This window comes from Cherax quadricarinatus, chromosome 81 (assembly GCF_038502225.1).
Source record: "Cherax quadricarinatus isolate ZL_2023a chromosome 81, ASM3850222v1, whole genome shotgun sequence".
Taxonomy (NCBI): Eukaryota; Metazoa; Arthropoda; class Malacostraca; order Decapoda; family Parastacidae; genus Cherax; species Cherax quadricarinatus.
This window is the reverse complement of record NC_091372.1, coordinates 8,351,614-8,374,396: the sequence shown is the minus strand read 5'-3', so window position 1 is coordinate 8,374,396 and position 22,783 is coordinate 8,351,614. Positions and strand designations below refer to the sequence as shown.

General features: G+C 43.2%; 1 protein-coding gene across 1 annotated transcript in view; it reads left to right on the top strand.

The window, feature by feature from the left end:
- The first annotated feature begins 332 nt into the window (after positions 1-332).
- Positions 333-22,783, top strand: part of LOC128699866 (hemocyte protein-glutamine gamma-glutamyltransferase) — a 90,360-nt gene continuing 67,909 nt past the window's right edge. The window contains exon 1 of the mRNA XM_070102321.1: positions 333-413. The gene's annotated coding sequence lies outside the window, so the exon portion shown is untranslated. The remainder of the gene's footprint in view (positions 414-22,783) is intronic.

Here is a 22,783-nt window from a genome sequence, read left to right as displayed (position 1 = left end):
TGTGTATGTGTACTAATTGTGATTGCAGGGGTCGAGTAACAGCTCCTGGCTCCCTTAACATTAATCTACCGCTACAAAATTAGGTGACAGACCAAATCCATCCTTAAAACCCCGTGTTAATAAGCAGAGTATATACACTGCAGAGCTGTCACCATATATACCATACACATCTCTTAACAAATCAACACTTACAGATTTTTAAACACCATTTTGCTTGAAGATGATGCAATCTAAAGTACGATCTAGAAGATGGAAGACGAGAGAAATAAACACTGAGAAATACAGAATATGGCATTAAGAAATTAGTTCCCGGTGGACATATATACTGAAGCAGGAGGCTGTGTATCTCAGTCGTGCCACAACCTCGGGAGGGAAAGTGTGTCCGTCTTGCCGTCTCTTCTGCTTCACTAACAGTGAGTTTGTGATTATTTAATCTTGTTGATAAATATTTCTTTATATAACGTGGACTAGCTCTTCACAGGGGAGGTGCCTGGATGCTGGTGAAGGGCTCGTGATCCATGGACTTTGAGTTATCTTTCCCTACCTCGGAGAGGGGTTGTCCACTTCTCGATTATTATAATAATTATATTATATTTCTGGAGATTTAAATCATTCAGAATTTTCAATATTGTAATTATCACTGAAGATGTTTTGAAATGATGTGGGTCTTATATGATGACCCACAGCTGGAGCTTTTGGTCATCTGACCGAGACCTTCAGCTGGCTTACCCGTCCGCCCCTTTTAAAATTAAAGATTATTATAACCATTTAGATTTAGAATATAACTTGTAAACTGGCAAAACTTAAGTCACATACTTGTAAAACTGAACGAAAATAACTTAAAATAACCTATAAGAATAATGGTGGTAAACCATGACAGCATTAAATATCCCTGAGGGATAGCACATTACTGACTGATAATGAGGTATACCATGAAGTATATAATGTGGTATATTGAGGGAAATGACACACTTAGGACACCTGTATTGAAGACGTTTCGGTCCTTGGACCTTGAATTAATTGAAACGTCTTCAGTAAATTTAAGCACAGGTACACATAACTGCAATTATCAGAGTGTAAATTATCTACGATAATCCAAAAAAAAATTAGTCACTTATTTCCATTAAGATGGTTTTAAATATTAAGATATTACAAGGACACTAATGGAAATAAGTCACCTTGTCTAACTTTTTTTTGGATTATCCTGAGTAATTACACATGTTACTATGTATGATAATTGTCCTAATGTGTACCTGTACCTGAATAGACTTACTGGCCTAAGTCAATGCCTTCCTGTCTATTTCGTTTTAATTTTGTTCAGTATTTTTTATTATTGAGCCCATACTCGTCCTGTGGGGGGGGGGGTAGTCTAAGGATTAGACAGGTACATAATGGGTCCAGGACCTGGGCCCCGAAGTTTTGATAGGTGAACAAGTTACCTGATCACAGGTACGTAATGGGTCTAGGACCTGGGCCCAAAATTTTCATAGGTGAACAAGTTACCTGATCACAGGTACATAATGGGTTCAGGACCTGGGCCCCGAAGTTATGATAGCTGAACAAGTTACCTGATCACAGGTACATAATGGGTCTAGGACCTGGGGCCCCAAAGTTATGATAGCTGAACAAGTTAGCTGATTACAGGTACATAATGAGTCTAGGACCTGGGGCCCCAAAGTTATGATAGCTGAACAAGTTACCTGATCACAGGTACATAATGGGTTCAGGACCTGGGCCCCGAAGTTATGATAGCTGAACAAGTTACCTGATCACAGGTACATAATGGGTCTAGGACCTGGGCCCCAGAGTTTTGATAGGCGAACAAGTTACCTGATCAAAGGTACATAATGGGTCTAGGACCTGGGCCCCGAAGTTATGATAGCTGAACAAGTTAGCTGATTAAAGGTACATAATGAATCTAGGACCTGGGGCCCCAAAGTTATGATAGCTGAATAAGTTACCTGATCACAGGTACATAATGGGTCTAGGATCTGGGCCCCGAAATTATGATAGCTGAAATTTATGATAGCTGAACAAGTTAGCTGATCACAGGTTCATAATGGGTCCAGGACCTGGGCCCCAAAGTTTAACTTCCCGGCCTTGTTCCTGCAAAATGGCAAATTTTAATTCACAGTACACTTATCAAATTGCCAGGTGTATCAAATAACTTCAACACATACTTAAACAACTTGAAAACTCTCTATAGTGACAAAGGCGTCTGGAGGGTATTCGGGGAATCAACACCCCCGCGGCCCGGTCCACGACCAGGTCTCTCGGTGGATCAGGGCCTGATTAACCAGGGTGTTACTGCTGACCACACGTAGTCCTATGTACGAACCACAGCCAGGCTGTGGTTCCAGCCATCAGGCGTATCTTATAAAATTGAACCACATCGAAAAACACCGGACCTGATAACAGCCCAACTAAATTCCGAACATATTATAATATGCATAATGTAATATACATAATGTAATATACATAATATAATATACATAATGTAATATACACAATGTAGTAATTTATGTTAAACCTTGCCGATGGAATTCAAAGCGGGAAGTGACTTCTATTTTCAAAGAGCACAGCAGATCGATTGTCAGTATATATACGCCTGTTAGTATACTCAGCATTATGTGCAGAATCTCAGAGAAATCATTGTAAAAATTTGCATGTCTAAATGACACAATCATTATCAGTGGTTACCAGTCAGGTTTCAGTGGATCTCAGTGGACATCTTAACCTTAAGGATGGATAATGAGAACTTTCAAAACGAGAGATGCCAAGCCCATGATGATCCTTTTCAAATCACTTGTTCTCTCTAGGCTGAAATACTGCTGTACATTAACATCTCCATTCAAAGCAGGTGAAATCGCAGATCTAGAGAGTGTACAGAGATCCTGTACTGCACGTATAAGTTCTGTCAAGCACCTTAACTACTGGGAACGCTTGGAAGCACTTGACTTGTACTCGTTGGAACGCAGGAGGGAGAGATATATCATAATCTACACTTGGAAAATCTTGGAAGGAATGGTCCCAAATCTGCACACAGAAATCACTCCCTACGAAAGTAAAAGACTGGGCAGGCGATGCAAAATGCCCCAAATAAAAAGTAGGGGCGCCATTGGTACACTAAGAGAAAACACCATAAGTGTCCGGGGCCCAAAACTGTTCGTCTCCCATCAAGCATTAGGGGAATTGCCAATAAACCCCTGGCTGCCTTCAAGAGAGAGCTGGACAGATACCTAAAGTCAGTGCCGGATCAGCCGGGCTGTGGCTCGTACGTCGGACTGCGTGCGGCCAGCAGTAACAGCCTAGTTGATCAGGCCCTGATCCATCGGGAGGCCTGGTCATGGACCGGGCCGCGGGGGCGTTGATCCCTGGAATAACCTCCAGGTAACCTGATGGGTTATATAAGAACCCAAATATTGGTAGGTTATTTCACTGGCATACAGATAGATGTTAGACATGTAAAAGATTTTTGACAGTGAACCATGATATATTATGTAAAAAGAGGTATAGGCTAGCACAATGTATAAACTGTAGATTAGATTACGTTATAACTGAACGAAAAAAATCTGTGGTCGGTAACTTGAATTGGTACACCTGCCGATATGTGGCGTTCCACAGTGAGGTACCTTGGGTCTCGTACTGTTTATGTAAATAATATGCATGCCCATCAATGTTAAATCCAAAGTATTATTACATGTAGAGGAAAGTATTCACATATTAAGCAACGACTCAAAACATGTATCTCAAGATACTTTTAGTGGACCTAGAATCTTGCAGTAAATGGTTGATAGATAACTATCACTGAACTTGGCAAAAACAGAAACGATAATAAACCATACCACGGGTGGTGTTTGAACCCGCGGTCAGAGAGTCTCAAAACTCCGGACCGTCGCGTTAGCCACTGGGCTAGCTAGCTTCAATAAGATTCATCAAACTAGGTGTGTTTCTAGTTAGATGAATCTTATTGAAGCTAGCTGGTCCAGTGGCTAACGCGACGGTCTGGAGTTTTGAGACTCTCTGACCGCGGGTTCTACCCCTCCCGTGTTACGGTTTATTTGCAATCGTGTCATTGCGATTTCGTGAGTCAGAAACGATAATATTCAGCTCAAAAGGAAAACTGAAAAGGGTAACAAGCAATCCATCTCAAGGAATATCTTTAGATACTTGCATGCCTGGATGCTGACAGTATAAATACAGTATAAAGGGAAATGCCAGGCGCAGTGCATACCTGCTCAGGCAAGGAAGATCATATGTCTGGCTCTTATGAATTACCATGAACACCATTGTTATTAATGGTACTCTGCTTTTAGGAGAGTTAGTTAGTTAGTTAAAGATTAGCCGGTATTCTCCCGGCCCGGGCCTTTTCCAAGTGGTGGCCCGGCCTTGGCTCCCTCTTTAGGGAGTGTCTGAGACCTAAGTCTCCCATGGGAGGAGGCACAAGTACCTCCTCATCTTTGGGACCAACTGTCCCCAGGCCTAGCCACAAGCTAGGCCTCTCTGGTCTGCCATCCCCGCCCCAAGGGGGCAAATGGGAATGACAGTCTTATGAGCTAAAGGCTCGGGCTCAGGCACCTACCCTACCCTAGAAGGGTTAGGCATGGTGTCGATCTTTAGGAGAGAAAAATGCTGTAAAACAGACAGCTAATTACCCACAGCAAGAAAGCGAGATTCCTCTTACATCCGAGTGCAAGAGAGCATGTAAACCAGGACGAATAACAACAGGAAATACTTAAGACTGAAGGTAGGGTAAGGCGACAGAAGCAAAGTTAGGTTTACAAAATTACCCACGATCAGTGTCCAAATTATCTTAGTGCAAGTTTTGTCAGAGGTTAGGAACCAAAGGCTGGAGTTAGGTGGCCAGGCCTCAGACACCTGTTAGGAACCAAAGCCAGTACAGTACTGGAGGCCTCAGACACCTGTTAGGAACCAAAGCCAGTATAGTGCTTGAGTTATTTGGCCAGGCCTCAGACACCTGTTAGGAACCAAAGCCAGTATAGTGCTGGAGTTAGGTTCCCAGGCCTCAGACACCTGTTAGGAACCAAAGCCAGTACAGTGCTGGAGTTAGGTTCCCAGGCCTCAGACACCTGTTAGGAACCAAAACCAGTATAGTGCTGGAGTTAGGTAGCCAGGCCTCAGACACCTGTTAGGAACCAAAGCCAGTATAGTGCTGGAGTTAGGTTCCCAGGCCTCAGACACCTGTTAGGAACCAAAGCCAGTACAGTGCTGGAGTTAGGTTCCCAGGCCTCAGACACCTGTTAGGAACCAAAACCAGTATAGTGCTGGAGTTAGGTAGCCAGGCCTCAGACACCTGTTAGGAACCAAAGCCAGTATAGTGCTGGAGTTAGGTGGCCAGGCCTCAGTCACCTGTTAGGAACCAAAGCCAGTACAGTGCTGGAGTTAGGTTCCCAGGCCTCAGACACCTGTTAGGAACCAAAACCAGTATAGTGCTGGAGTTAGGTAGCCAGGCCTCAGACACCTGTTAGGAACCAAAGCCAGTATAGTGCTGGAGTTAGGTGGCCAGGCCTCAGTCACCTGTTAGGAACCAAAGCCAGTACAGTGCTGGAGTTAGGTTCCCAGGCCTCAGACACCTGTTAGGAACCAAAGCCAGTATAGTGCTGGAGTTAGGTGGCCAGGCCTCAGACACCTGTTAGGAACCAAAGCCAGTACAGTGCTGGAGTTAGGTTCCCAGGCCTCAGACACCTGTTAGGAACCAAAGCCAGTACAGTGCTGGAGTTAGGTTCCCAGGCCTCAGACACCTGTTAGGAACCAAAGCCAGTACAGTGCTGGAGTTAGGTTCCCAGGCCTCAGACACCTGTTAGGAACCAAAGCCAGTACAGTGCTGGAGTTAGGTTCCCAGGCCTCAGACACCTGTTAGGAACCAAAGCCAGTACAGTGCTGGAGTTAGGTTCCCAGGCCTCAGACACCTGTTAGGAACCAAAGCCAGTACAGTGCTGGAGTTAGGTTCCCAGGCCTCAGACACCTGTTAGGAACCAAAGCCAGTACAGTGCTGGAGTTAGGTTCCCAGGCCTCAGACACCTACAAGACACCGATAAAAGAGTGGAACGAACTACCTAATTGTATCAAAACCAATCTTAGTCAAATAATGTATAAATAGAGCTTAAGAATATCTAACAAATAAGCTGAATGGAAACACAAACACATATACAGTTTGTGATAAATGGTTTGAAAAACCGACAAGTTGAAGATTGAGACACTTATGCAGCATATGGGAATCTTTATTCAGGAAACGTTTCGCCACACAGTGGCTTCATCAGTCCAATACAAAGAGGAAGGCGTAAGGAGAGGAGGAGAATCGACTCCAGGTTGAGGGACTGATTACCTCATTCTCCTCCTCTCCTTACACCTTCCTCTTTGTATTGGACTGATGAAGCCACTGTGTGGCTAAACGTTTCCTGAATAAAGATTCCCATATGCTGCATAAGTGTCTCAATCTTCACATATGCAGTTTAATGTGATCCTTTATTGACAACGTTTCGCCCACACAGTGGGCTTTTTCAAGTCACAAACAGATCTACCTGGGGTAGATCTGTTTGTGACTTGAAAAAGCCCACTGTGTGGGTGAAACGTTGTCAGTAAAGGATCACATTAAACTGCATATGTGTTTGTTTCCATTGTGTCGGTATTTTATACCATTTATTTTCAAGCTGAAGGGAGGAAAATGATTTCTTGTATTTTGAAAATATGACGTTTCTTGACCCATGTTTATGTTTGTCTTTGATTTATATTAATATTGTTAAGCGTATGAAAAAAACTAAATCAATTGAAGTATATAGCACAGGGACCCAGTGGAAATGTCACGATATTTCACAATTTGGGTTGTACCAGGCTATCCTAGGCTACAAAATTTACTAAAAAAAAAAAATGGATAGGTTTCAAATTATGTTCATACGAGGATTGAACGAAAACCAGACGAGTAGAACAGCTAAGGAAACGGAGGACCGAGTATCCAATATTGTTATTTCTGACTCAGTTTCCTTAAGTAAGGGCCCTTGATGCCGGTGAGGTGCTCTTGATGTAAAGAATATGATATGTCATTCCCTTCCTTGGATCGAACCTGATTGCCTCACACTGTCCCAGTAATTTTAAGAACATAAGAAAGAAGGAACACTGCAGCAGGCCTACTGGCCCATGCGAGGCAAGTCCAAGTCTCTTACCGGTTTAAGCCAATGACCCAACCTAGTCAGGTCAGGTCACATTCACTTAAGGAAGGAACACGGCAACTAACCTCGCAGCACAATCTAGTCAGGTCAAACTCACACCCACCCACACCCACTCATGTATTTATCTAACCTATTTTTAAAACTACGCAACAATAAACACTAACTCATAATGCAAGTAATAATATCAAATAAGCCAACAAGGGAAGTGCTCTACTGCCGTTCCTGCAGCCTCGTTCACTATGACTCACGAAATCGTAATGGCTAGCTGGTCTAGTGGCTAACGCGACGGGCTGGAGTTTTGAGACTGGCCGCAGGTTCAATCCCGGCCGGGGTATGGCTCGTTCACTATTCTTGAGCTCTATTCTTGAGCTCTATTCTTATTCTTAAACTGAGTTTTACTAAGATTAATGAATGTACTTGATAAAGTACTAAGATTACTGAATGTACTTGATGTAAAGTACTAAGATTAATGAATGTACTTGATAAAGTACTAAGATTACTGAATGTACTTGATAAAGTACTAAGATTACTGAATGTACTTGATAAAGTACTAAGATTACTGAATGTACTTGATAAAGTACTAAGATTACTGAAGGTACTTGTAAAGTACTAAGATTACTGAATGTACTTGATAAAGTACTAAGATTACTGAATGTACTTGATAAAGTACTAAGATTACTGAAGGTACTTGATAAAGTACTAAGATTACTGAATGTACTTGATAAAGTACTAAGATTACTGAATGTACTTGATAAAGTACTAAGATTACTGAATGTACTTGATAAAGTACTAAGATTACTGAATGTACTTGATAAAGTACTAAGATTACTGAATGTACTTGATAAAGTACTAAGATTACTGAATGTACTTGATAAAGTACTAAGATTACTGAATGTACTTGATAATTACTGAATGTACTTGGTAAAGTACTAAGATTACTGAATGTACTTGATAAAGTACTAAGATTACTGAATGTTCTTGATAAAGTACTAAGATTACTGAATGTACTTGATAAAGTACTAAGATTACTGAATGTACTTGATAAAGTACTAAGATTACTGAATGTACTTGATAAAGTACTAAGATTACTGAATGTACTTGATAAAGTACTAAGATTACTGAATGTTCTTGATAAAGTACTAAGATTACTGAATGTACTTGATAAAGTACTAAGATTACTGAATGTACTTGATAAAGTACTAAGATTACTGAATGTACTTGATAAAGTACTAAGATTACTGAATGTTCTTGATAAAGTACTAAGATTACTGAATGTACTTGATAAAGTACTAAGATTACTGAATGTACTTGATAAAGTACTAAGATTACTGAATGTACTTGATAATTACTGAATGTACTTGGTAAAGTACTAAGATTACTGAATGTACTTGATAAAGTACTAAGATTACTGAATGTTCTTGATAAAGTACTAAGATTACTGAATGTACTTGATAAAGTGCTAAGATTACTGAATGTACTTGATAAAGTACTAAGATTACTGAATGTACTTGATAAAGTACTAAGATTACTGAATGTACTTGATAATTACTGAATGTACTTGGTAAAGTACTAAGATTACTGAATGTACTTGATAAAGTACTAAGATTACTGAATGTACTTGATAAAGTACTAAGATTACTGAATGTACTTGATAAAGTACTAAGATTACTGAATGTACTTGATAATTACTGAATGTACTTGGTAAAGTACTAAGATTACTGAATGTACTTGATAAAGTACTAAGATTACTGAATGTACTTGATAAAGTACTAAGATTACTGAATGTACTTGATAAAGTACTAAGATTACTGAATGTACTTGATAAAGTACTAAGATTACTGAATGTACTTGATAAAGTACTAAGATTACTGAATGTACTTGATAAAGTACTAAGATTACTGAATGTACTTGATAAAGTACTAAGATTACTGAATGTACTTGATAAAGTAACCTAGTCTAGTCCTTTTTACGTTCGTGTTGTTAGTGTACGTGTTGTGTATTGTAGTATATTTAATATATCCTAACAGTGTATTTAATATATCACGCTGACCCGTGGCCTGTTGGGAGAAGCTCTCGCTTCACACGCCGGACGCCCGGGTTCGATTCCCGGCAAAGGTTGAAAACATTGGGCGTGTTTCCTTACACCCGTTGTCTATGTTCACCCATCAATAAAATAGGTACCTGGGTGTTAGTGGACTGGTGTGGGTCGCATCCTGGGACAAAACTGACCTAATTTGCGGGAAATGCTCAGCATAACAAGGGACTTTCTATATAGTAGTATGTCACTGTTGTCAGCTATGGTCTGTATACCTTGTACATGTACTGGTAGTAAATAAAGATTATTATTATTATTATTATTATTATTATTATTATTATTATTATTATTATTATTATTATTATTATTATTATTATTATTATTATTATTATTTGTAGTGTATTCTGTATAGGTAGTACACACCTAGTTGACTGTTAATTAAGACGTGCAGCAGTTGAGTATATTATTACAAGGTTTGTCTTACGTGGTAGGCTTCATCAGTCAAATATAGAGGAGAATGTAAGGTAGACAGCAGTAGTGGAGAGGTAGAGATGATGTAATCAGTCCCTCAACCTTCGAGAAATAGTTTGAGGTGGTCAGTCCCTCAGTCTGGAGCAGAGTTCAGCTCTTTAGTCTGGAACGATATGAACTGAAATATGAGAATTGTAGTGGTAAATAGTGTCGAAGGTGGTAATGGGTGATCTATATGATTAAGATCCGGGTCAGGATGCGCCCTCTGTCCTGTCTCCTGGCGAATATTGCAACAACAATCCTAGCGGTAGAGTATTATTTAGTGTTTGCTCTACGTAGAGCTTTATCAAATCAGGTTTTCTTTGTGTAAAGCCTTATCAAGCCATTTTTTCGTTGTACATACATACCTAGACTCAAATATGCAGAAGGTAAGTGCATGGTATGAACATTGCAACATGTCTTCTAGACGTAACATAATTATGGACGCCTAACGCATTAATTCGATGTTACAAAACATCGTTCAAAGGCTCTGGATTAAAGGGATTATAGCCATACTGATTTTCCCTCGGATTAATAAGCCTTATCTCCATCCGTAAGTTTCTTATTCGTATTTAAATATGATGGATGAAAAATATTATTATTGTATAGTGATGCTACTAGAGTGTTTGTGCCACTCATCTACAACTCTATTGCCAAGGCAGTGCTTTCGCGTATTTCGAAATCTAAATTTGATCAACTTGAACCCATTGCTGCGAGTCTTGTCTTGTTAAGATATATTCAACATGCTGTTTATATCTATTTATTCATGTTTTCCATTTGTACACTTCAGTCATGTCTTCCCAAATTCTTCGTTTTTCCAGAGTGTTTAAACTCACATCCTTCACCCTATCTACGATCTACCTGGGATCAACTTCGTCATTCTTCTCTATACATTTTCCAGTGCACTTGAGTCCATTTTGTAATATGGAGACCAGAACTGAGCAGCATAATCTAAAAGCGACCTAACCAAAAATTTATGTTTTTGAAGTATAACCTGAGGACTTCTGTTTATACCTATTGGTACGACGCCAAGAATTCCATTAAGTTTATTGCGACTGCTTATGTACTGTTCTCTTTAATTTTTTTGCTAATCAGAACTCTTAAATATTTTTCGCATTTACTTCGACTAAAATCTACATGATTTAGCCTATGTATGACATAGTTATATTCTTTAACTAGGATTAGAATCTTACATTTGTCTACACTAAGCTACATCTGCCACTTCTTCCATCACATCAACTTATCCAGGTCATCTTAGAGCCTTCTAGTGTCCACATCAAATATTATTTGACTAATTATTTTAGTGCCATCGCAAACTTACGTCACTATTCATTCCCTCATCTTTGTCGTTGATAAACATTGTAAGCAAGGGTCCTAACACTGACCTCTGTGGCACACCATAAGCAAGGGTCCTAACACTGACCCCTGTGGCACACCATAAGCAAGGGTCCTAACACTGACCCCTGTGGCACGCCATAAGCAAGGGTCCTAACACTAACCCGTGTCACACCATAAGCAAGGGTCCTAACACTGACCCCTGTGGCACGCCATAAGCAAGGGTCCTAACACTGACCCCTGTGACACACCATAAGCAAGGATCCTAACACTGACCCCTGTGGCACACCATAAGCAAGGGTCCTAACACTGACCCCTGTGGCACACCATAAGCAAGGGTCCTAACACTGACCCCTGTGGCACACCATAAGCAAGGATCCTAACACTGACCCCTGTGGCACACCATAAGCAAGGATCCTAACACTGACCCCTGTGGCACACCATAAGCAAGGGTCCTAACACTAACCCGTGACACACCATAAGCAAGGGTCCTAACACAGACCCCAGTGGCACGCCATGAGCAAGGGTCCTAACACTGACCCCTGTGGCACGCCATAAGCAAGGGTCCTAACACTGACCCCTGTGGCACACCATAAGCAAGGGTCCTAATACTGACCCCTGTGCCACATCATAAGCAAGGGTCCTAACATTGACTCCTGTGGCACATTATAAGCAAGGGTCCTAGCACCGACCCCTGTGACACACCATGAGCAAGGGTCCTAACACTGACCCCTGTGGTACACCATGAGCAAGGGCCCTAACACTGACCCCTGTGACACCATAAGCAAGGGTCCTAACACTGACCCTGTGGCACACCATAAGCAAGAATCCTAACACTGACCCCCTGTGGCACACCATAAGCAAGGATCCTAACACTGACCTCCTGTGGCACACTATAAGCAAGGATCCTAACACTGAGCCCCTGTGGCATACCATAAGCAAGGGTCCTAACACTGACCCCTGTGGCACACCATAAGCAAAGGTCCTAACACTGACCCCTGTGGCACACCATAAGCAAGGATCCTAACACTGACCCCTGTGGCACACCATAAGCAAGGATCCTAACACTGACCCCTGTGGCACACCATAAGCAAGGATCCTAACACTGACCCCTGTGGCACACCATAAGCAAGGATCCTAACACTGACCCCTGTGGCACACCATAAGCAAGGATCCTAACACTGACCCCTGTGACACACCATAAGCAAGGATCCTAACACTGACCCCTGTGGCACACCATAAGCAAGGATCCTAACACTGACCCCTGTGGCACACCATACCTGGAGTTTACCTGGAGAGAGTTTCGGGGGTCAACGCCCCCGCGGCCCGGTCTGTGACCAGGCCTCCTGGTGGATCAGCGCCTGATCAACCAGGCTGTTGCTGCTGGCTGCACGCAAACCAACGTACGAGCCACAGCCCGGCTGATCAGGAACTGCCTTTAGGTGCTTGTCCAGTGCCAGCTTGAAGACTGCCAGGGGTCTGTTGGTAATCCCCCTTATGTGTGCTGGGAGGCAGTTGAACAGTCTCGGTCCCCTGACACTTATTGTATGGTCTCTTAACGTGCTAGTGACACCCCTGCTTTTCATTGGGGGGATGGTGCATCGTCTGCCAAGTCTTTTGCTTTCGTAGTGAGTGATTTTCGTGTGCAAGTTCGGTACTAGTCCCTCTAGGATTTTCCAGGTGTATATAATCATGTATCTCTCCCTCCTGCGTTCCAGGGAATACAGGTTTAGAAACCTCAAGCGCTCCCAGTAATTGAGGTGTTTTATCTCCGTTATGCGCGCCGTGAAAGTTCTCTGTACATTTTCTAGGTCGGCAATTTCACCTGCCTTGAAAGGTGCTGTTAGAGTGCAGCAATATTCCAGCCTAGATAGAACAAGTGACCTGAAGAGTGTCATCATGGGCTTGGCCTCCCTAGTTTTGAAGGTTCTCATTATCCATCCTGTCATTTTTCTAGCAGATGCGATTGATACAATGTTATGGTCCTTGAAGGTGAGATCCTCCGACATAATCACTCCCAGGTCTTTGACGTTGGTGTTTCGCTCTATTTTGTGGCCAGAATTTGTTTTGTACTCTGATGAAGATTTAATTTCCTCATGTTTACCATATCTGAGTAATTGAAATTTCTCATCGTTGAACTTCATATTGTTTTCTGCAGCCCACTGAAAGATTTGGTTGATGTCCGCCTGGAGCCTTGCAGTGTCTGCAATGGAAGACAAGCAAGGGTCCTAACACTAACCCGTGACACACCATAAGCAAGGGTCCTAACACTGACCCCTGTGGCACGCCATAAGCAAGGGTCCTAACACTGACCCCTGTGGCACACCATAAGCAAGGGTCCTAACACTGACCCCTGTGGCACGCCATAAGCAAGGGTCCTAACACTGACCCCTGTGGCACACCATAAGCAAGGGTCCTAACACTGACCCCTGTGACACACCATAAGCAAGGGTCCTAACACTGACCCCTGTGGCACGCCATAAGCAAGGGTCCTAACACTGACCCCTGTGGCACGCCATAAGCAAGGGTCCTAACACTGACCCCTGTGGCACACCATAAGCAAGGATCCTAACACTGACCCCTGTGGCACACCATAAGCAAGGATCCTAACACTGACCCCTGTGGCACACCATAAGCAAGGATCCTAACACTGACCCCTGTGGCACACCATAAGCAAGGTTCCTAACACTGACCCCTGTGGCACACCATAAGCAAGGATCCTAACACTGACCCCTGTGACACACCATAAGCAAGGGTCCTAACACTGACCCCTGTGGCACACCATAAGCAAGGATCCTAACACTGACCCCTGTGGCACACCATAAGCAAGGGTCCTAACACTGACCCCTGTGGCACACCATAAGCAAGGGTCCTAACACTGACCCCTGTGGCACACCATAAGCAAGGATCCTAACACTGACCCCTGTGGCACACCATAAGCAAGGGTCCTAACACTGACCCCTGTGGCACACCATAAGCAAGGTTCCTAACACTGACCCCTGTGGCACACCATAAGCAAGGATCCTAACACTGACCCCTGTGGCACACCATAAGCAAGGATCCTAACACTGACCCCTGTGGCACACCATAAGCAAGGGTCCTAACACTGACCCCTGTGACACACCATAAGCTAGGGTCCTAACACTGACCCCTGTGGCACACCATAAGCAAGGGTCCTAACACTGACCCCTGTGTCACACCCTAAGCAAGGGTCCTAACACTGACCCCTGTGGCACACCATAAACAAGGGTCCTAACACTGACCCCTGTGGCACACCATAAGCAAGGGTCCTAACACTGACCCCTGTGGCACACCATAAACAAGGGTCCTAACACTGACCCCTGTGGCACACCATAAGCAAGGGTCCTAACACTGACCCCTGTGGCACACCATAAGCAAGGGTCCTAACACTGACCCCTGTGGCACACCATAAGCAAGGGTCCTAACACTGACCCCTGTGTCACACCATAAGCAAGGATCCTAACACTGACCCCTGTGGCACACCATAAGCAAGGGTCCTAACACTGACCCCTGTGGCACACCATAAGCAAGGATCCTAACACTGACCCCTGTGGCACACCATAAGCAAGGGTCCTAACACTGACCCCTGTGGCACACCATAAGCAAGGGTCCTAACACTGACCCCTGTGGCACACCATAAGCAAGGGTCCTAACACTGACCCCTGTGGCACCACTTACAACGGGTCCCCCATTCTTGCGTAATATTATTACTGACTAGCATAAATTTTCACCAGGACTGGCGCTTCTTAGAATTATTTCCTAGAATAACACCCACGATAGTCAACTAGCGCCCAGGTACCTGTTTATTGCTAGGCGAATATGGGCACCAGGTTTGTAAGGAGACTTAAAAACGTTTTACATGATTAAATGGAATTCTAAGGAAGAGCTTCACTTCGTTTTCATATTTGATAGAAGGATGCATATGATGTTTATATGTATGTGAGTGGGTAGTGGTGGATAATGGCGTCAGGTCTCATGTTGTCCAGACACCCACTCCTTACTCGCCCCTCTATCCCCACCCACTCTCTCACCTCTCGGATGGTATATACACCGTGAGGTGTGTATTTAAGAGAGATTTCGTTCGGATTTTTAACCCCGGAGGGTTAGCCACCCAGGATAACCCAAGAAAGTCAGTGCGTCATCGAGGACTGTCTAACTTATTTCCATTGGGGTCCTTAATCTTGTCCCCCAGGATGCGACCCACACCAGTCGACTAACACCCAGGTACCTATTTCTCAGCGTATATACATTGAGAGCTTGATTTAAGGATAAAAAAATGTATATTTAGTGGTGAAAATTACACGCAGCTTTATAAACCCTTGAGTGAAGTCGATAAGCTTCAAACCACCATTAATTAATCAACCTCTCCACGCATTCTACCTCATCTCTCCACCCACTCACTTCAACTCCCTACATATTACCTCCTCTCCACCACCTTATTTCTGCCTGCTGTGTCTGACCATCACCATCCAGTATCCTCATTGAGAGGTATATATCTCCTGTATATACATTTACAGATGCATATCGGACTTTTTGGAATATTAGTCTCATCTCCATTAGTGTCCGTAGGTCCTTATGCAGGAAGCAATCCACAACAGTCGACTAACACCTAGGTACTTGCTAATAGGCAAATATAGGCAGCAGGTGCTAGGACACTTGCTAAGTGTATCTAACCCCGTCCAGGACTCATCCTGGGTTCTTAAGTTGTGAACCGAACATTGCCACTGAGCTACGGGCACTTTTAAATACGCTTCAGTAGTGGGCTTTTCACTGAAATGTGTATATCGGTATATAGAAGCCAAGAGAGGTATATACACAGACAATACGTGTGTATGCTCAACCCACACAGTCTGACGACAGACTACAACAACACAAGAATAAAGAAACACTGCAGTAGGCCTGTTGGTTCATGCTAGGCAGGGCTGCCTCACACCAATGTGGTTTTGAACCTACTGTCTAATACAATGGAATTCAGATTATCTCTGTTTATGTGTCTGTTTCTTCCCCCTCCTGTGGTGAGCTGGTTGGGCATGGGTTATAAGGCGCCCTCTGGCTTATGTGGAGCGAGCCAGGCAGGTCCTGTCATGCCACCCCCCCCCCTCTCACTCCACCACCACTCTCACACTCCATCACAACCCTCCATCACCCCTGCTGCTGCCACACCACCACCTCACACTCTCCTCCCTACTTCTTGTCTGTGCACTTTCACTTTACACTTAAGTATTGCTCGTCTCGTCTCTGTAATCATCTTTATTTACTATTCCAAGACAGGATGTATGTATTTCTTAGTGTATGTATATCGAAAGGTGTGCATCTTCCATTCTCTCATTTTTATGTACCAGTTGGAGTAACTAAGCTCCCAGGACCGAAACGTATCAGATAAAGATGTCGAGTGTAATGCACTTGTGTCCTTTCGTTCATCTTCCAGTGTATATACTCAGAGAGGTTTGCATGCCGGTTTATCCTCACTAAAAGTTTTATATCTTCGCTCCAAGAGGCTTGTAGCTTTGTGTATATATATTATACTGTAACCCCTATTTTAGGGATTAAAGTAATTATGTTTGTATGCAGGTAAATTACAGCCTTACCTTCCTGCACTCAGTAGTCATTTAACACGTATGGAAAATTTTCTAGGGTGTTTATCTGTATGTACCTCAACATTATATACATACAAGTAATCTCATTGGGAGACGACCATATTGTTTACCGTAGTCACCCCGGGTAGACATGTGAGAAAACTTAACCACCTCTGGTCACTACAGGTGGCCCCTTCGACCTCACAATCTTATCCATATCTATCCGAGACCAGTATGGATTGGGTAGCACACACAAGTACGGTGCTACTAGTTAATTGTGGACTGTATAGATTATATTAGTTTCGCTGAATGAAGGGGAGGGGGGTAGGATACACCTGGATACATCCATCAAGGAAAACATTTGTACATAATCCCACCACTTACCAGATGTTCTCTGGTGGTCACTTGATGTAGCTGGATCACTCATAACCTATCTAATTATAACATAACACTACTGGCCAGCATAAGTTTGCTATAACTAGAAGGGTTACTTAACTGTGGGTGATTGATACTCCTTATTTCTTCCATTCACCATCTCAGTTTCGATGTCCTGCTACACCGACACGGTTCTCATTCCGGCAGGACGAGGTATCCGTCGGTTTGTCCCGGTTAGAAGTCGTGATTCCATAAATCTCCATTATCCCCGGTACGAGAGTCACACGTTCACTCGGAGCAAGGCGCTCTATTTCACATCCCGCATTCTCTTAACTCAATGCTATTATCACTGATTACATTACCATTCACAAGACGATTTAACGTCTCATAACTATTACACAAATTAGAGGTCACTCCATTAAGATCTGAGGCCGATGAGCGAGGATTAACACACGGGTATGTCCCCTGGACACACCCTGGCCGTGCACCTGACACCCGGTCCTACTCTTATCACACTTTTTACCACTCTATTACCGTGGTCCCGTAAATCACGTTCCCTCACTCTCCACCAGGAACAGTTACGACACTTCTTATTATGAAATGAGGCCTATATTAATCCTTAGGCCGCCGTGAATGTCAATTTCGTGGTTCCATGCTTTCTCAGCTTCTTCACCACATTCAAAACAATCCGCGCCTCCCTCCCCCGCACATCCGCGCATGCGCCAAGGGAACTCTTGGTTCTACTCCATTTTCAAATACATTTTGACTCATATCGGCACATAAAACACCTATTAGGCGCTATAGTTTCGGAAAATTAAAAATTTTCCACACTGCGGCCGGGCGGAAGTCGTTGTTAGACGACTTAAATTGCGTCTTCCTCCAGGAGACGGTTCCAGCCCTCTCTAGATTGCGCTGCTGTTTTCCTAGTGGGTCTTACTACAGTTTCTTCTTGCATTACCCGGTCAGTGTCTTCAATATCACTCGTGTCACTTTCCCTTAGGTTTCCATCTGCACTGGATTGAACACCATTTAATTCTAAGGGAATTAATTTATTAATGGTACGCAAACTTTCCTGACCACGACACAACACTTTGACGTTTCTGACAACACCTTGTGCATCTGGGTATAATGTAACTACCTTGCCCAGAGGCCACAGTGTTCGATGTTGTTCAGTATCAATTAACACAATGTCACCTGGTTGAATGTTCTGTCGGTTTACTGCCTCTGGCGCACCATAAAAGTGTTCACGTAGTGTAAGAAGATATTCTTTACGCCACACATCAGACCAATGAATAATTACCTTATTTAACATTTTGAACTTGTCACTCAACACAGTCACGTTATTATAATCCTCATCACTTCCCTCGGGATTATCTCTATAGATAGGCGCAGCTTCTAACCTTTGTCCACATATTAGGTGAGAGGGAGTCAGTACCTCCGCGTCAGGAGTGTCGCTCATGTATGACAGAGGGCGATTGTTCACTCGATTCTCTGCCTCCACCAACACTGCCCAGAACTCCTCCAAATCAATTCTCTTCCTGTGTAGCACCTTACGAAGACATCTTTTCACTGTACCTATCATTCTTTCGTACAGTCCTCCCTGCCAGGGGGCTCTGGGAGTAATAAATTTCCAGACACACCCTCGCTGGGTCAACAAAGACTGTACATCATCACTCTTATTTAATTTCATCAAGTGTTGAGCACCCGCTACAAAATTGGTGGCATTATCTGAGATCATCAATCTTGGACAGGATCGTCTAGCTGCAAATTTCCGGAACAGCTGTATGAACTGTTCTGCAGACAAGTCCTGAGCCACTTCTAGATGAACAGCCCTAGTAGCTGTACAAGTAAATAGACATACATACACCTTCAAGGGGACACCATCTGAAGTACCCGTCAAAATGATTGGCCCACTATAGTCAACTCCGGTCACATCAAATGGTTTTACCAACTGCACGCGTTCCTTGGGCAATGGTGGAGGACCTGGGTACATGTAGGTTCTGGCATCCACCCGGCGACATATTACACATGACTTGATAACCCCCTTTACACTTTGCCGTCCTTGTGGAATCCAGAAGGTTTCCCGAATACAGTTTAAGGTATCCTGTACCCCACCGTGCATCACGTTATTATGGGCATTAAAGACAATCAAGGTTGTCAGGTGATGAGTTTTGGGCAGCAAGATAGGGTGCTTAGCATATTCCCCCAATTCAGCATTTTGTAACCTGCCTCTGCACCTAATTACATCATCCTCTAAATACAGCCCCAGCTTTTCTATTATTGAGCCTTTCACAATTTTTCCGTCCATCATGAATTTAATCTCATCCCTGTAGGTTTCTTCTTGTACCCTCTGTAGCCAGTATTTCAGGGGATGGGGAAAATTATGTGAGATATTCATCTTACTTATAAATTTAAACACTAACCTGGTCACACTAATCAGCTTAGGTAAGGAAGAATACCTGTTCATATCAATGGCTAAGGAGGGACTACTGACCGGAGCGGTGCTCACCGTAATTTCGACAGGAGCAATATGTGCCTTTTGCACCGGCCAGTTAATTTTGTCCACCAGCCAACTTGGCCCTTTAAACCACGATAAAGCACTCACAAATTTTTCATAAGTCAAGCCTCGAGACAAGAAGTCAGCTGGGTTCTCGTCACCAGGAATGTGATTAAAGGTTAACATATGCTGACCCAAACTGTGATGTTTCTCCTGCATTTGATTGATTTCAGCGACTCTGTTTTGTACATACACAATCTTACTGTTACCATTACGAATCCATTGTAAGGATACCTCGTTATCAGACCAAATTACGGTGTCGCTGATATTTATCTCTCGCAATTTATTTCTTATATAATTGGCTAATTTGACACCTACATAAATGGCCGTTAATTCCAACTGAGGTAAGGTGCGTGATTTGATTGGAGCCACCTTAGCCTTAGACATAACAAGAGAAATGGCACTATTACATTGAAGGTAAGCGACTGCTCCATATGCTAATTTCGAAGCATCGCAAAAAATGTGGAGTACATTTTCTCCCTCTTGACTGGCCACATTACAGGGGAACTTCAACATTGGTAATTTTACATATTCCCCTATTAGTTCTTCCCACCTTTCAACAAATTCCTCAGGTAGGGTTTCATCCCAAGCACACTTAAGCTTCCATGCTTCTTGTATCAACAATTTTCCTCTTATGGTAAGTGGGGACACTAAGCCTAGTGGATCGAAGCATTTTGAAACTTCTGCAAGCAAGACTCTCTTGGTTAATTTATTGGGCATGCTGTAGTCATTAGGCTTTAACGATAACAAGTCTCCCTCTGTGTCCCAAGTCAGTCCCAGCACATTACTATATTTGGACACTTCAACTCCAGGGTTGTCTTTATTTATTTGAACTCTTAAACTGGACGAATTACTGTTCCATTCCCTCAGGGGCATATTTGCACCTTGCATTATTTCATTAGCCCCTGCGTATATGCTCATTAGTTCCTCTTCAGTAGACGTCACCCCCAGGAAATTGTCCACATAAAATTGTTTACCCATTACTCCACTCAGTGGACCACCCGTACGCTTAAGGTGTGCATTTATCGTTGCCTGGAGTAGGAACGGACTGGAGGTAGCACCAAACAATACACTCCTGAAGCGAAAAGTCTTCAGGGGACTAAGTGGGTCACCAGGATTCTCGGGCCATAAGAACCTAGTGCAATCCCGGTCAGCCTCCTGCAGACCCACTCTCAGGAAAGCTTTACTTATGTCTGCCGTAAAGGCATAATTCTTAACCCTGAAGTTTAATAGTATGTCTCCCAGTTTTTCCGTCAACGACGGACCTGTCATCAAACAGTCATTCAAACTAGGTACACTTTTATTACTCCTGGCACTACAATTAAACACAATCCTCAGAGGAGTGGTCTTAGAATCCTTCTTCACTCCGTGGTGTGGCAAATAGTGACCATAAATCTGGGTTTGCTCGGGAGGTACCTCCTCTATGAATTTATTATTTAACTGCTCATTAATTATATCATCGTAAGCAGTCAACAGTTCTGGTGTCTTGCTCAATTCGTGGAGCTGAGCCTTTAATTGTCCATACGCCATCCGGTAATTAGTTGGTAGGTCTGGATGGTTCAGCTTCCACGGAAGTCTCACCCAGTATTGTCCAGATTCAAATTTAACATCCTTCTGGTATTGTTCTTGAGTAAAGGAATCATCTGGACTTTCTTCATTTACATTGATCCCTATGCTGTCCAATTCCCATAATTTATACACAGGTTCAACTTCATCCTCTATTGAAGTATATTTACACTGGGGTGATACTTCATGAGTAAGACACACCGTAACTGTATTTATGGATTCCTCCAGTCATTCATTATCGGTACGAGGAAGCCTGCCATACATCACGTGACCTCCGGCGGTCCTTAGAAGGGTGACTCCGCATTTCTTTGTCATACCCTTTACAAAGGTGGCATAATGGTCACTACCTATCAAAATATCTATTGGCCCCACCGAATCATTATTTATACCAGAAGGTGCCAAATCTACCTTACTCGAAAGCCTTTCAGTAGCGTTACCAAGCCCTATGGTAGATATTTTCTCTGGGAGCCTATCCACAATTACGGCATTAATACGTTTTCTCTCATTGCCCAGCCGAACAGTTACATAAACAGTGTCGTATGACTGGGCCTTCTTATTCGAGAGAAAGCCAGATAGCTTGAGTATAGCAGGATCTCCCATTTGTACCTTCATCCCATTAAGGCAGTTACGTTTTATGAAGGTACGTTGTGATCCCTGATCCAGTAATGCTGTTACAGTTTTGGATTTACGCCGTTTATCATTAATCACCACATCCAACACAGGCAAAGCTACCTCAGCTAGGCCATCATTACCGACGTTAGCTGCAATCTTTACGTGGGCTACTGTTGTGTCTGGGTTATTATCACTATCAGTACTATTGTTACCATCATTACGATTAGATCTGCCCTTACACATAGCTATGTGGTGTCTTCCCTTGTTACACTGATAACAATAGTGCAAGTTAGCACGGCAATCCCTTACATTATGATTTCCTAGACACCTGATACATCTAGCAAGCTCTTCCAATCTTTCCACTTTAACATCCCATGAATTATAGGCATTACAGTTCTTAGAGAAATGAGTACCGTTGCAGAAGATACAATCTCTCCTTTCTTTGCCTGACCTCTTATCAACTGGGCTACCCTTATTGTGGTACTTCCTCCTCTTGCTTGGAGGTGGAGAACCACTATAACTGGCACCTGTCACTTGATACGTGCCTACGTAACCCCGTGTAGTAGGTGGCTTAGGATTATTGATATTAGGATAAGGTTTCCCTTTGTGGAACTTGGCAGGTGCACTGGGGTCTGTAGACGTGGTATTCCTAGAGGTAATGGGTTGGCTGATCTGCAGTTGGACAATTAGCTCTTGCAGTCCCACTCTTATTTCTTCCAACCTGAAGTAACCCTTGTGATATCTGTTAGATAACCACTCTATGGTCTTGTGGTTCAATTTATTCTGAATCAAGGCACTCAACAACCACTCTGCTCCCTCCAGATCATATTTATTACTCAAGGTCTTAAGAGTGCTTTCTAGTTTGATCCTAAATTGCTGTAAACTGTTGCGGTTGTGATCTGGAGTCTTCAAATTAGCCAAATTAGCTACTAGGTCCAGCCTACTTTGCTCCAAGTTACCGTAAGTGACCTCCAACAAGTCAACTGCCTCACTATAGGAGTCATCTACA